Source organism: Pan paniscus, chromosome 3 (assembly GCF_029289425.2).
Source record: "Pan paniscus chromosome 3, NHGRI_mPanPan1-v2.0_pri, whole genome shotgun sequence".
Lineage (NCBI taxonomy): Eukaryota > Metazoa > Chordata > Mammalia > Primates > Hominidae > Pan > Pan paniscus.
In genome coordinates, this window is record NC_073252.2 from 168,006,370 (window position 1) to 168,022,116 (window position 15,747).

At 37.9% G+C, this 15,747-nt stretch overlaps 1 long non-coding RNA gene across 1 annotated transcript in view; it reads left to right on the forward strand.

Moving 5' to 3' along the window:
- Window positions 1-407: 407 nt before the first annotated feature.
- LOC100995660 (uncharacterized) overlaps window positions 408-15,747 on the forward strand; it is a 68,241-nt gene continuing 52,901 nt past the window's right edge. Inside the window, exon 1 of the long non-coding RNA XR_612381.6 lies at window positions 408-600. This is a non-coding gene — a long non-coding RNA (uncharacterized LOC100995660). The remainder of the gene's footprint in view (window positions 601-15,747) is intronic.

Genomic DNA, 15,747 nt, shown 5'->3' on the forward strand with positions numbered 1-15,747 from the left:
CAGACACACAAACCAGAAGAGAGTGAATGATCCTTATTAAGGGGTCTGCAGAAATGAAGGAATTTCTTAAGAACCCCTACATGTACCAGGTGCCAGAAATAATAAGTTCCTCTTCTAAGCTTCCTTGGTTTTTCTTCCTCTGTGCACAGCCCTTCCTGCTTAATCTGTAATGAGCACTTGTTTCTCTGCTTAATCTGTAACTAGCAAACCTCTTACTCTGTAAACAAGCCTTCCCACCTAGTTGGTAAGGGACAGCCTCTGCCTTCTCCCCTAATTGGCCTTACTCAATTTCAAACACTAGCCAATCGGGTCAGCTTAGACTGTGTGGTCTGACTCCAGCCAATGGGGAAAAGACACAGAACAGGAACTGTGTTAGGGATAAAAACCCCTGCCCTACCTGGCTAGGTGTGCTCTTGTGATTGTGACTGACACAGGCAGCACCCTTTTGCAGAAGTAGATGTGCGTTGCTGAGAAGTTTTCTCCCTAAGTTCTGGTTTTCTTTGCAGCACCCAGCGTTTGTTTCTAACACAGGGAAAGAGTGAGCTGTAAAAACCTCTCAAATTCAAGAAAGCGTAAAGCAAATTGAACAATACGGGTGAGGTAAGAACTTGACTTCCCTAAGTTTTTCCCCTCTACCACCCTCTTCCTAAAATAATTACAGGATGTAGAAGCTAAGATGAGTAGGCTAAGGAAAAAATTGGTAGGAAAGAAAGAAGATGCCAGAAGATGTCAAAGGTTTTTACTTCCAGCAGACTCTTAACTAAATAAATGTTAAATTAATGTAAAAATAAATATGGGCTTTTGATTATTATATGGAACAAGATCATTTAATTTTTTAACTGTTTGGAGTTTAAAATTGCAGTTACTTAAGATTGACCCCTAAGTTTTGAGACTTCCCAAGTCTTTATTCCAGGTAAGTGGGAAGATAGAACATTTTAGAGAATATCTTCACTTTAATCAGGTTGAACCTTATATAGCTAACATTTTCTTTTGTCTCAAAATTATGAGAAAGGAAAATGTCATATGAACTCAGAAAAGTAATAGGATCTAAACTTGAACAAGTAAAAAAATCATGATTTTTCAATTCTCTTGTGTATATAAATTACTTAGACCAATCTTTAGCAAAAATAAAATGAAAACTGTTTTATAAACAGTAAAGCGTCTACAGATTATTCAAGAAAGAAACCTTATCTGTGAGTCCTTTGAGAACAAAAGCATTTTATGACAGCTGTGAACTAATTAATGTCATTAGGTATTAAAAGACAAGAACAACAAAAAACAGTGAGCAGAACATATAAAGAAGTTAGAGGACTGGAAAGAAATTAGGCATGATGTAAAGTTTAAGAACAGTAAAAACTAAATATCATTTGCATTGAAGAAAAGGTGTTTGAAAATGATGAGTTCTGTTTTTTGTTTGCTTGTTTATATTTTTCTTTTGGTAACTTTTCTTCCCCCTCCCCAAAAACTGTTAAGTGCTTCATTAGTAAACAACATGATGGACAGAAAGGAGGAACACATTATGAATAGTTTTGGCTTAGAATTATGTGTTAATTTATAATAGCATGTCTAAAAGTTTTGAGTTGTATGTAAAATGCTTAAGAATTTTTAATACAAAATCCCAGTGTGTTGTGATATCTCTTGATCTAAAATAGCTAACACCTGAATTTTATGATTTCATGCAACAATTTTATTTCATTCATGATTTTGTGGGTCAGGAATTCTGGAAGGGCCAGGCTGGGTGATTCATCTTTGCTCAGGTTGGCAGCAGTAGAAGCTGTGGGATACACTCAAGATGGCTTCTCCACCCCCATATCTGGTGCCATGGTGCTCCCTGGCCTCTCTTTCTTTCCATACAGCATTTCCAGGGCTTCTCCAATGTGGCCTGGGCTTCTCACATACAATGGTTTCAGGATAAGTAGCTCAGGGCTCTGGAAGATCAAGAAAGAGACACTAGTTCTCCTACAGGCTGAGTCTGGAACTGGAGTGGAATAATCTCTGATGCTCTCTATTGTCAAAGCATAGTCCCCCAGTTTAGATTCAAGAGAGAGAAATAGATTCCACCTCTGCATGGAAGGAGGGTCAGAAGTTTTTCAGCTTTCTTAACCCTCCACACTATAGTTTATCAACCTTTAAGTTTATAGAGCCTTCTGAGAATCTGATGAAAAATATGGGAAAATGCACTTTCATCACATTTGTATGCAATTTTGGTGGAAACACTTACCCTGAAGATTTAATGTCTAAAATAAGTTGCTTGATGAATGGAATTATAGAAACAGTATATAATCCTTACCTTGATGTCAGATCCATTGGTCTGTTCACTAAATCCCTATCTTCTTTGTCCTCTTCATTCTTCTTTAAGCACTCTTGATTTTCGTCTCCTCCAACCTTAACCTTCTCTTCCTTTCCTCTTGAGGTCTGTCTTTGAAAGGATCTTGGTTGTAGTTCAGCAGTTATAATTTCACAAGGTTCGTTTCTCTCAGGGTAGTAATAAACTTTTAAAGTATGACTAGGTCAATATTTCTCTAAATGAGCTCCTTTGTCCATAATTTATACCCAGTAGCAAACACTCTGTGACTAGAAAGACAGAAAGGAAATAATACCTTGGGACAATATTTTAATAGCCAGATGTCATTGCCACTAACCAACGTTTAGGCTGTATACAAGTATAACCTTGCTGACTGATTTCCAACTCTTACCCAAACTGTCTACCTGGATTTTGTTTCTTGTCAGCCACCACAAATACAAAGGTTGTTTCTCAATTTTGTTCTGTAAACATATGATTGCTGCATCCTCCAGGAATTGAAATTAAGCATCCCAGCTTTGGGAATATTTTTCAGAAGCAATAAAAGGCTTCTTTGGCTTTGTCTTTTTATGAGGATGCTTTGCATCCTGCTCACATGCCTTGTAATGTAATCTCAAGACACAGCTGTTGTTTCAGAGAGTTCATTCATGTCAGCAGCAATTAAAAAGTCCTTTGTTTTCCAAGCATGCTTCCCAGCTTGTCTTGAGGAGCTTTGCAAACAATGACTCCTACAGCTTGAGGAAAGGAATCCTTATTGTGTGTGGCAGAAAGGGTGTGTCATGCTCATTTTCAGTCTCGTTCCATGATTTACCACAGGTACACCTGTGCATCTTCTTGACAGTGACGTTTTAAATATAGAAAATTCTCAGTCATCACTTTGCCACCTTGAGATATGACCCCTTGTAGCAATGTGTTAGAGCATACTTATAAGATGGGATGAAAATCAAACCACTCCTTTGATATCACTGTGTTACCCTGCTTATATTTTCATTTTATATATCGAAATGGATGTATCCTGGAGACTTGAGCTTCAGTAGCTTGATATTGCTTTGCTTTTAGGTGAGATGTGTACTATAGGACAGTATCTCAAGGGCTCTCTGTGCATACTTGGTGTTTCAGGTTATGGGCACCTGGAGAATGACGAATTGAAAGAGAGACATGTGCTATGATTTCAGAGCCTCAAAAAGGCAGGTTCTTTCCCTATTGGTCCTGTTTTCCTTTCTCAAAAGTGAATGAGTACATTCCTTGTAGAAGATTAGAGAAAGTATACATGGCCTTGTCTTATCTAGCCTTTTCACCTGTAGAGTCGGGTCTCATGTGTATTAAGATAAATCACTGCTATGAGCATTTACAAATATTAGTATCATGAATACATTTGTATACCTTTCAGATTGCTACACATAGACTATGTCTTATTGTAATGATTTGTGTGTGTTTGTGCGTGGTGGTGGTAGGAGTAGGGGTAACTAAACCGGTACTCAAATAACACATCCTTTCTGTTTTTGGTCAGTTTCTAGACTTCTTTTTGCTTTGGAACAAGAGGATGGGATGAAGGTGGGAGCAGGGAACTAAGGAAACTGCTAACTTATAATGAGCTGAAACACACGGCCGGGGTACATGTTTTGCCTTCACCTTTTAAATAATCAGAATGAGCATGTGACATCTCAAATGAAATATTCATTTATCTAATTGACAATGGGTTTTATATTTTAGCAAATATACAAAAAAGTATAGAATCTGCACTCTAGGGAATACATAAAGATATTATAGAACAGGACAAATATTTCAAACTCAAGTTCCATAAGTCTATAGACTCTTTAAAGTCTGCTGACATTAAGATAAGGAGTAATCAGGTATATATTAAAGTAGATTTTAAAAACGTGAAGCTTTTGAGTATTTTGCAAGCTTGTTGGTGAACACACATGTGGACTCTGAGCCATGTGATTAACGTGAGCTCAAGCTTTTCTCAGCTGGAAAGCTGCCCTTAGCAATAGCATATCCTTCACTCACAATGTCTGAAAATTCGAGTAAAAGGCAGGCAAAGTAATATGTAATTAAAAAGTGTTTTTCTTATTCTGCCTTTATGAAAGTGTTGTAACCAAGCGAGTTACAGAGAAACGCCACACTGTGAGACGAATTCAGGATTCCTTTATTAGCCGGCGACCAAGAGATGGCTAGCGCTCAAAATTCTCTTGGCCCCAAAGAAAAGGGCTAGATTTTCTTTTATACTTCGGTTTAGAAACAGGAGTGGGGGAGTCTAGTTAAAACAATCTTACAGAAGTAAAGCAGGCAAAAAGTTAAAAGGATAAATGGTTATAGGAAAGCAAACAGTTCCAGGTGCAGGGGCTTTAGATCTATCACAAGGTGATAGACGTGGGGCTTTGGGTATTATCAACCAGATACAAACATGGGGGCTCTGGGTGCTATTAACTGGGTGAATTCCTGGGAACTGTGGATATAGCTTGCCACAGTAACTTATCAGTTTAATTGCATCCTTGGATGTGCTGGGAGTCAGCTTGCACAAGTTAAGTCCTTGAGGAAGGAGGGTGGGTAAGGGGCTGCAAGTGAAGGAGCCAAGATGGAGTTTGTCTGGCTCTTTTAGCTAAGGGAGAGTCAATTCAGGTTAAAACAAGGTAGGGTATCACAAAAGAAGAGATCCAAATAATCCTAGTTCATAGAGTTAGAACTGATCTTAAATCAGCTAGTGGAAACCTTGCTTTGTGTAAAAGGAGGAAGCAGTTACAGTAACAGCAGAGAGATAAGTGATTGCCTACACACTGCTCAGTCAGCCAGGATCTGAATTTAGGTCTTTTGACTAAGCCAATCCTGAATATCAAATTAGAAAGCCTGAGAGAAGTGTACTAGGTACTTTGTTTTTACATCTTTATTGAGATAATTCACCCATTTAGTATGTACAGAACTGGGCTGTTTTTTAGTGTTGCTGTTGTTTGGATTTGTATCCCCACCCAAATCTCATGTCAAATTGTAGTCCTCAGTGTTGGAGGAGGGGCCTGGTGGGAGGTGATTGGATCATGGGGGCTGATTCCCCCTTGCTGCTCTCCTGATAGCGAGTGAGTTCTCACGAAATCTGGTTGTTTAAAAGTGTGTAACACTTCCCCCTTTGGTCTGTTCCTCCTGCTCCAGTCATGTAGGATGTGCTTGCTTCCCCTTTGCCTTCCACCATGATTGTAAGTTTCTTGAGGCCTCCTCAGCCATGCTTCCTGCACAGCCTGTGGAACTGTGAGACAATTAAACCTATTTTCTTTATAAATTACCCAGTCTCAGGTACTTCATTATAGCAATGCGAGAACGAACTAGTACAAACCTATTCACAGAGTTTTGGAGTTATCACCACATTTTAGAATGTGTCAAAACTCCCAAAAGAAAACCTTTCTCCTCTAGCAGTCACTTCCTATTCACACCTAAAGGCCCGCCTCCACCCTCGTCCTAGGCAAGCACTGGTCTACTGTCTGTCCTGATGGATTTTCCTATTCTGGACATTTCATACAAATGGAATCATTTGATATGTGGTCTTTTGTGAGTAGCTTCTTTCACTTGGCATAATGTTGTAATACTTCCATGTTAAAATGATAATCCGTATTTCATTTTTTTATTGCCAAATAGTATTTTATTGTACAAACACTCCACATTTTGTTAATCTGTTAATGAGTTGAAAAATCATATAGGCTGTTTTCATTTTTTGGCTATTATGAATAGTGCTGTTATAAATATTGTGTGAAAGTTTTTGTGTGCACTGCACATATATTTTAATTTCTCATGGGTATATATTTGGAAGTGAAATTGTTGGGTCATACGGTAAACCTATGTTCAATATTTTGAAGAACTGCCAAACTATTTTTTCCTAGTTTGTTTTTAAAACAATGTCACAATATTATACTAACAACTACCATGAATCAGGGCGATGTTCAGCGATTTTCAAAGTATATAACCATCCATATGGAAAAGTTGGTGTATATTAATACATAGTTAAAAATCATGAAGAGGCACAAGAAAGTCCTCATCATTAAAATAAGACTATGAAAAGCAATAATCATGCTTTCTACATTGTGAATAATTTGCATAGTCTACATTTAAACCAGCCAGTATATAACAGGCTTTTCGTTGGCAGCAATAAGGATTTGGCCAAGTTAATGCTAATATACTCTTTCACTTTGCCTTTCTAGATATAGAAAATGGCAACAGGTTTTTGATAAAGATGTTAAGATATTGAAAAAATAAAACTAAAAATATCAGCAGGAGGGAAGAACAGCACCATTAAAGGAAGGGACTGGTCTTAGTACTAAAGTTCTCTGAATACCAACTGCATCGGGGGTTTGGCAGCAGTATCCTGCACACACTGAAGAAAGCTTTTTTGCTGTCTTTTGAAGCTGCCTTTTGTAGGTCTTACGTATAAACAAACCAGATTGAGGCTATTCAATTTTTTATCTGTATTTCTCTTAAGACATTTTGACAGCAATTTTTTTTAACCGTATACCCAGTAAAATAGCTGGAATGTCTAAATTTACATCCAAGACCCATTTTTTCTCTGAGCTCCCCCACAATCCATGGGACATTACTTTGTATCCTGGAACCCCACCTTCACCTGTGGAACAGGAATAATTATCCACCTGTGCACCTAAGGAGATGGGGATATGTGATAAAAAATGAGCTGTGTAGCACACAGTACTCTGTGAACTATTTATTTGTTTATGTATTTTGAGACAGAGTCTTGCTCTGTTACCCAGGCTGGAGTGCAGTGGCACAGTCTCGGCTCACTGCAATCTCTGCCGCCCGGGTTCAAGAGATTCTCCTGCCTCAGCCTCCTGAGTAGCTGGGATTACAGGTGCGTGCCACCACACCCGGCTAATTTTTGTATTTGTAGTAGAGACAGGGTTTCAGCATCTTGGCCAGGCTGGTCTTGAACTCCTGACCTTGTGATCCACCCAGCTCGGCTTCCCGAAGTGCTAGGATTACAGGTGTGAGCCACCACACCTGGCCCTGTACTCTAAACTATCAAGCCCTAAAAGGTAAGGCATTTCTATGGGCCAAGTATAACTGTGCTTCTTATAAATGTTTGAAGGGATATTTTAAATGTTCAGAGCACTTATACTTATTTTTTTCACACCTACCTATAATTAATGATCAGCACTATTTAAAGCATTTAAAGGCACATTTCTAAACTAATAGGCACAAATAAAAATATAAAATTCGGAAGAATTGAAACATTTGCATAGCTACCACATCCAACATGAAACATTCACTCCAAAAGGCTTTCTTGGAAGATATTGGAAGGAGCATGGAGCACATACATTACAGAGAAACTGAATTTGTATTTTGCGTAATTTCAGGTTGCAGATTGCTCAGTTCTTTCCTTATTTCCCACAAACACTTGAAGCTCACCCCATTCTTAACTCCATCTCTTGGAGCTGATTTTATATTTTTGCAGGCAAAAATAAGAGGTAAAGGGATAGGTGAACTGTGGCTATTTAAAGTAAAATATATATAACACATTTCCTTTGCTCTCTTCTTGTGATACCAATCCAAAAAACACCATTTTCTTATTATACTTTAAGTTTTAGGGTACATGTGCACAACATGCAGGTTTGTTACGTATAAAGAGTTTTTCAAGTTCCATTTAAAAAAGAAGGAAAAACAAAATAAAGAGCTATTACTAAAATTCACATCAATTGGCAAGTTAAAAGCAATGCTGGGAATATGACCCTGAAGAGCCATTTCTTTTTTGCTTCTACTCACTTATCAATATAATTATAGTTTCATTAAATGCATTTGGGATTGAAAGTGTTTGTAAAGTAAACATTTACTTTAAAACAATGTATTAAAAGCTTAGAAAGATGGGAGTATATATATCTGTACACATAAAAGTACATCTCTATATATATACTTATATATTTTATTATATATAATTTATATGTAATTATATATACTTGTATATATATTATTAGTATATATATTTATATATGCAAACAGTATATACATGCTATAAAGTATACATATATAAAGTTTATATATAAAAAAGTATATATATACTTTATGTATAAAAAGTACATATACTTTATAAAAAGTATATATTAAAAAGTATATATATATGTTTTCATGATGAAAGATTGCAAATATAAAATAAGACAAAGAATAGGAAATTTTAGTAAGAATATATCAACAGAAAATATAATTAGCAGCATGTCGAGAACATTAAATTTTGCTACTGTCGAATTTTATGAGAGTAGCAGCTGCTCTGCCACTTACTACCTAAGCATCAATATCTTAAGACAACACAGAGCCTTATTTTTTATTATTTTTTTTCTACCTGAAAAAAAACCAGACAGGGAATTCAGCAGGTGCTATTTCTGGAGAAAAATGACTAGCATTATGAACATCTTCAGTTATTTGCCTCGCTTCATGTAACTTCCTCTTTCGTCCCTCCAAGTTCTCATTATTCAAAAATCATTTACTACTAAATTATAGAAACAATAGTTTCTCCTAAAGCAGAAGTGAAGTGAAGCTGGGTATGAGTCAATAAAAAATTACGAGGCTCTCAAATCATCAAAAAGATGCCACCTATGACATGTGACCTATGCTGGTCTTGGCACCCGTTTATGAAGAGACTAGAAGGGGTAATATTTTTTCTTCTGTGGAACTGATGGTCCCTGTCATCTCAACTTGAGGGAAGGTTTGTCTTTGAACCAAAACATATTCGTTTTTGGAGGATATACACATGAGCATCTTTTCCTAAGAAAATATGTCCGAAACGCTCATCATTATCTCGGCAAACAGAGCCTGAGATCAGTGGCTTGCAAGCCTCAGTAGCCTGGCTCATTGTTTTCTTCTAGGTATGGTAGAATCAGTGAGTGCATGGCTCAGAGGGAGGCTGCAGAGCTAGGCAAGCCTCAGTTCGGACTTGGCTGCTCAGGAACAGTGTGACCTTGGCAAATTATGGGGTTTCTTAAAGCCTGTTTCTTCATTTATAAGTTTAAGTATATGCGTCATTTTTTAAAAAAAGGTTTAAAAGTATGTATATAATACTTTGCACATGTTATGCACAGCAGAAGCTGCTGGGTTTCCTTACTCTTTCCTTGCCCATAGAATCCTGAGGATATTTGAGTCACAGAGTACCCAGGGCCAGGGGATTAGTCCTGACTGTTTTTGTACTATGTGGCAATCTCATTTTCCATTGCCATGACTGATTTTCAAATATGACATTCAGTTATGGCCAATGATATGTAGCGGGGAGACCTCTGGGGCTTCTAGGAGAGGTTTTTCACCTTGAAAAGACAGAGGGGTTGGAGGAAAAGTTCTGTTTGGTGTTGGACTTTTGTTATGTGAGAACTTAAGGCCTGGTGCTGCAGTAGCCAACTGACTGAGACAAAACTGAGTATGAAAAGCTGAGCTTGAGTTTGAATGTGGGTCCCCAGGTCATTATGGAGCAACCATGAGACAGCCTCTTCCAGCCTTTTGTTAAACACAATAAATATCCTGTGTTTAAAGCACTCTGGGTAGTATTTCCCATTATTTGTAACCAAAAGCATCCAACGCAAAAAGTAGACTGTTAATAATATGTGTTAATCTGTATATTTTGAAAGGGCAAATTGGTATTTATTAAAATCTACATCCTTGAATTAATAGAAAATAATCCCCAATGAATTCCAGCTGCAATTCTATAATACTTTTTCTTTTTAGAATTTTGGAATTTAAAAATCTTAAAAAAGCATTTTTTTTCTATTTCAAGGAAGATCTAATAAAATTTACTTGAATTCAATCACTTATGTTTATTTTAAAGGCAAAGCAGAATGCCATAGACTTATACTTTGGAAGGGAATTTAATAATAATTATTTATATCTAAAATTTAAATTAACTTCCTGCCTCTAATTAAAGAGCACTTAAAAACCATCTCAAGAGACAGAACTGGGGTTTTTAAATGAATTTTTAAAAATCAACCTATTAAACAGCAGCATTTCAGGTTAGGTTTATGTAGTACACAGGTTCATGTTAGAATCCATAATTATGGATCACATCCAGTTTGGGTGATCCATGAAAAATAGCTGTTCCTTCATGCCCATAATTTACATAAAAGAAGGTATTTCTTGTTCCTTCTTTTAATTACATGGGTAATACTCACTGCAGAGGAGAATCCTAATTTCTGTTGTATTTTTATTCCTCTATTGGAGATCTTTCTCTTCCCTTTCTTCTGCTTATCTCTGACAGCCTGCAAAGCTAAAGGAAATTAAGAATGTATAAACATACCAATCCCGGAAATTTGAAATCTTTTTGGATTTTATTAGACCCTGTGATACCAACCAGAAATTTGAAACTTCTTTTGTCTTGGAAGCTGCAGACAGGCTGTCATATTCTTTGAAAAAAATGAATGAGAAATGGTACATACAGATCAGGTAAGGACCTAGATCTAGATCTGATTTTTTTTAAAGTACCAGCAATTGGCCAGGCTCAGTGGCTCACGCCTGTAATCCCAGCACTTTGGGAGGCTGAGGCGGGCAGATCACGAGGTCAGGAGATTGAGACCATCCTGACTAACACGGTGAAATCCTGTCTCTACTAAAAATACAAAAAATTAGCCGGGTGGTGGCACGTGCCTGTAGTCCCAGCTAATTGGGAGGCTGAGGCAGGAGAATTGCTTGAACCTGGGAGGCGGAGGTTGCAGTGAGCCGAGATAGAGCCACTGCACTCCAGACTCCAACTCAGAAAAAAAACAAAGAAGTACCAGTAACCCAGTAACTATAACAGTAGGTTGTTTGAGCCAGTTCAATAGAGAGTACAGGTTGTTGTATATTAAAGTAAAATGTGTAAATGTCTTCTTTGATGTAAAAGGTTACACATTCATCATTTGTCATTAAAAAATAATTATTGCATCTCTACTATGTTCCAGGCCATTCTACATTCAAACTTATAAAACCCCTGGAGGCCCTGGGCCCTGCTGCGTAGTAAAAATGCCTCAGAAGCTCCTGTAATTCCCTTGGCCATACTATTGATATTCCAAATTATATTACTATGTGAGCATAAGTGTGTGGCTAGAAAAAAGCAGTCAAGAATGATGGACTGCATGCAGGCAGGAGTGTGCCTTGTACTCACCTCAGGGTCGGTGAGCTGGACTTGTGGATTATGAACTTGTTGCAGGTGGTCGACAGGAACTGTCTGTGGTTTGGGTTGTCAGGGGGCATCAAACAATGTAACTGGGCCATGTGGGTGTGCACGTTGTGCACATGTACCCTAAAACTTAATGTATAATAATAATAAAATTAAAAAAAACAAAAACAAACAACAACAAAAAAAATGTAACTGCCCCCTCATCAGCATGTCAAATTGTATTAATTCTCATCTCATGTAAATTCTCTGATGAACATTCTTATTTCCTGCAAGATTATTTGAGATAAAACTGAGAGTTAAAATATAAGTAATTTGAAATGGATTTCCATGATTATGAACAAGAAATCCTTGGGAGCCCATTTCTTTGTCCATGGACCACCAAGGGGAGTGCGGAGAGAACTGCAGTTCCGTGCAATCAATTTCCTCTGTAATTATGCATTTTACACTAATAAATTTTAAAACATGATTTTTGAGGACTCAGACTTCCACAAACTGCCTGAAAGGTCTATGAGCCATTGTGGAAGTCAGTATGGCAATTCCTCAGGGATCTAGAACTAGAAATACCATTTGACCCAGCCATCCCATTACTGGGTATATACCCAAAGGACTATAAATCATGCTGCTATAAAGACACTTGCACACGTATGTTTATTGCGGCGCTATTCACAATAGCAAAGACTTGGAACCAACCCAAATGTCCAACAATGATAGACTAGATTAAGAAAATGAGGCACATATACACCATGGAATACTATGCAGCCATAAAAAATGATGAGTTCATGTCCTTTGTAGGGACATGGATGAAATTGGAAATCATCATTCTCAGTAAACTATCGCAAGAACAAAAAACCAAACACCGCATATTCTCACTCATAGGTGGGAATTGAACAATGAGAACACATGGACACAGGAAGGGGAACATCACACTCTGGGGACTGTTGTAGGGTGGGGGAGGGGGGAGGGATAGCATTGGGAGATATACCTAACGCTAGATGACGAGTTAGTGGGTGCAGCGCACCAGCATGGCACATGTATACATATGTAACTAACCTGCACATTGTGCACATGTACCCTAAAACTTAAAGTATAATAATGAAAAAAAAAAGAATTAAAAAAACTAGAAGGGGGGGAAAAAAGAAAGTTTAAGAGTAACGTGGAAAGTAAATATAAGCATTTGTGCAACAGTGGTGAAAGGAATATGGAAATTAGATAATAGAAACAAGATCACTAATAAAGTTTATCACTAATAAAGTTTAGGTCAGTTTTATCTTCCTCTAGCACATGAAATTGGGGCTGGAGCTGGCATCACAACATCACTGAAGTCTCTGCATGGTTGGGAACCTTCACACCTCCTCATGAGGAAGGGAATAAGCACAGCAGTGTGTGATTCTGTGGACAATCATCTTGGAGCTGTTGGATTTAGCAGTGGCTAAAATGGCCATATGTTTTGAAAAGGAAGTAAGTCCTAGAGTTTGTTAGGTTGAAACTGGCAAGCAATCACAACTTTTTTGTCTGACTACATTTTACTTTCATTGCTTAGTAAAAATATACCCCAAACATCGGTAATGTCTAAGTACTTTCATTAAATGGTTTTATTTAAAAAGTGAGTAAGACATTTCCTCATATCACCATATCCTGTGATATGTTTTTAAGTTTGCAAATTGGAAAGCAGGCCCAGAGACTGGTATGTCTTGGGTGGCCTTTCATGGCCCAAACTAGTTGTAATTGCCTATTTCCAATTTTCTCGTCTCTTTCTTTCTCCATTGCAGGATTAATGAAGACTCAGGTATATGGTCATATTTTCAGAACCATGTTAACCATAGTCAAAGGAACTTGTAAATGTATACAGACTGTTTTTTTAAAGTTATGTCACACATTTGCTTTTTATTATTTATTTACTTTTTGTAATTTCAGCCTGTATTTTAGATTCAGGGGGTACATGTGCAGGTTTGTTACTTGGGTATATTGCATGAGGCTGAGGTTTGGTGTACGATTGATCCTGTCACCCAGGTAGTAAGCAGAGTATGCAACAGTTAGTTTCTCAACACCTGCCCTCCCTCTCCTTCCCACCTCTAGTAGTCCCCAGTGTCTATTATTCTTACTTTTATGTCTATAAGTACTCAATGTTTAGCTCTTACTTATGAGCGAGAACATGTGATATTTGGTTTTCTATTCCTCTATTAATTTGCTTAGGATGATGGCTTCCAGCTGCATCTATGTTGCTGCAAAGGATATGATTCATTCTTTTATATGACTGCATAGTATTCCATATACCAGACTATTTTAAAATAAAGGCAGTTTTTCTCTTAATGAGAGAAGTGCAAATAATGAAAATGTATTCAAAAGTTATTTAAAATCAAAACAAGCTAAGGGTCTTTGTCCATTTTGTGCTGCTATAACTGAATATCCAAGACTGAGATATTTATAAAGAAGAGAGACTTATTTCTTAGAGCTGGGAAGTCCAAAGTTGAGGGAGTGGCATCTGGTGAGGGCTTTCTTGCTGCATCATCCCATGGTGGAAGGTGGAAGGGCAACAGAGCATGCACAACAGAGAGGGCTGAACTCATCCTTTTATCAGGAACCTACTCCTTCAATAACAGCATGAATCCAGTCATAAGGGCTCTACCCTCATGAGTTAATTACCTCTAAAGCGCCCAACTTCCCAACACTGTTGCACTGGGGATTAAGTCTCCAACACATAAACTTTGGTGAACACACTTAAACCATAGCACTAAGTTAGTTATACTGAATGAGAACGTGCTCGAAGTGTTACTATTTGCAGTTCAAATTCTATTAAAAACTGTTGAGGCATAACTTTTAGCAGGCTCAAAATGCCTTTCTTTTTATGTTTCAGGTTAAGAATGGAGAAGGAAACAGGCTTAATGTGGCCAAAAACCTTGCATATTCTAATGTGGCCACTCAAACATTTTTTCTGTCTCTCTCTGGAGTTTAAAGGCAGGGTAAAAATATCTCTGATTTGGAAATCAGAATTGATTTCCATTTTTACAGATGTGCAGCTGAAAACCTTGGAATATTCCTTGGACCTTCTTTTTCTCTTGCACCTCACATACGGTTTGTCAGCAAATGTTGTCACCTTTACCTTCAGAATATATTCATACTCCATCACTTCTCACTACCTTCTCTGTGAGCATCCATGTCATGGCCACCATCTCTCTCCTGGATGACTCTACTGGTCTTCAAACTGGTCTTCCTGTTTCCCTCCTTGCTCCTGTTAGATTCTTTTTTTAACACCTTAGACAGAGGTCTGTTAAAATGTTAAGTCAGATCATGTTACCCCTCCACTCGAAACCCTGTGATCATTTTCCATCTTACTCAGGGTTCCAGTCATGGCCCTTCCAGTGGCCAACCAGGCCTTACATTCTGTTCATGTTAGCTCTCTTGTCTCATTTCCTCATTTTCCCTGCTCACTCTACTTCAGCCACACTGACCCATTGCTTTCCCTTATCTTCAAACCCTGGAATAGTGGCTGTCACATAGTAGGTACTCAATAAATTTTGGATAGATGAATGGAAACCCAAGTATCTTCTGTGCTTATACTGTGATCAGAAATTCAAAGAAAAATGGACTAAGTCCCCCATTTTGTATTTAGCTCCTAATGTCCCTTGTAAGTTCCTGGGGGACCTTAAATATCTTTTTATTTTTCTTTCTCTATTATTATTATTTTTTTGAGATGGAATCTCACCCTGTCGCCAGGCTGGAGTGCAGTGGTGTAATCTCGGCTCACTGCAACCTCCGCCTCCCGGGTTCAAGCGATTCTTCTGCCTCAGCCTCCTGAGTAGCTGGGACTACAGGCGCCCGCTGCCACTCCCAGCTAATTTTTGTATTTTTGGTAGAGACGGGGTTTCACCATGTTGGACAGGATGGTCTCCATCTCTCGACCTTGTGATCCACCAGCCTTTATCTCCCAAAGTGTTGGGATTATAGGCGTGAACCACCATGCATGGCCTTCTTTTTAGTTTTCAAAAGCCCTAAATCCTGATTTCCTCTGAAGTTTTTGTTTGCATTCTGCATTCTGCCTTCCGTGTGTGCTGTCCTTTTTCTGCATCATGTTGCTCTGTTGTGCATGCTTGAATCCTTCACTCCCCACAGCTCTGTGTATAGCAGGCTTGGTTAAGATTTGGAATAATTAATGTTTAGGTCCTTGCTTTCTTAAAAGCCATTACTTTCTGCACTGAGAACTTTTGATGGATTCATCTACTCAAACTCCAGCCTCCTTCTATTTCCTTGGTTTTGCTTTTTCTCTTTCCCAAAGTACTGCATTCCTTCTTAGGACATCTGATTATCAGAGCATTCTTTCATTTCTGAG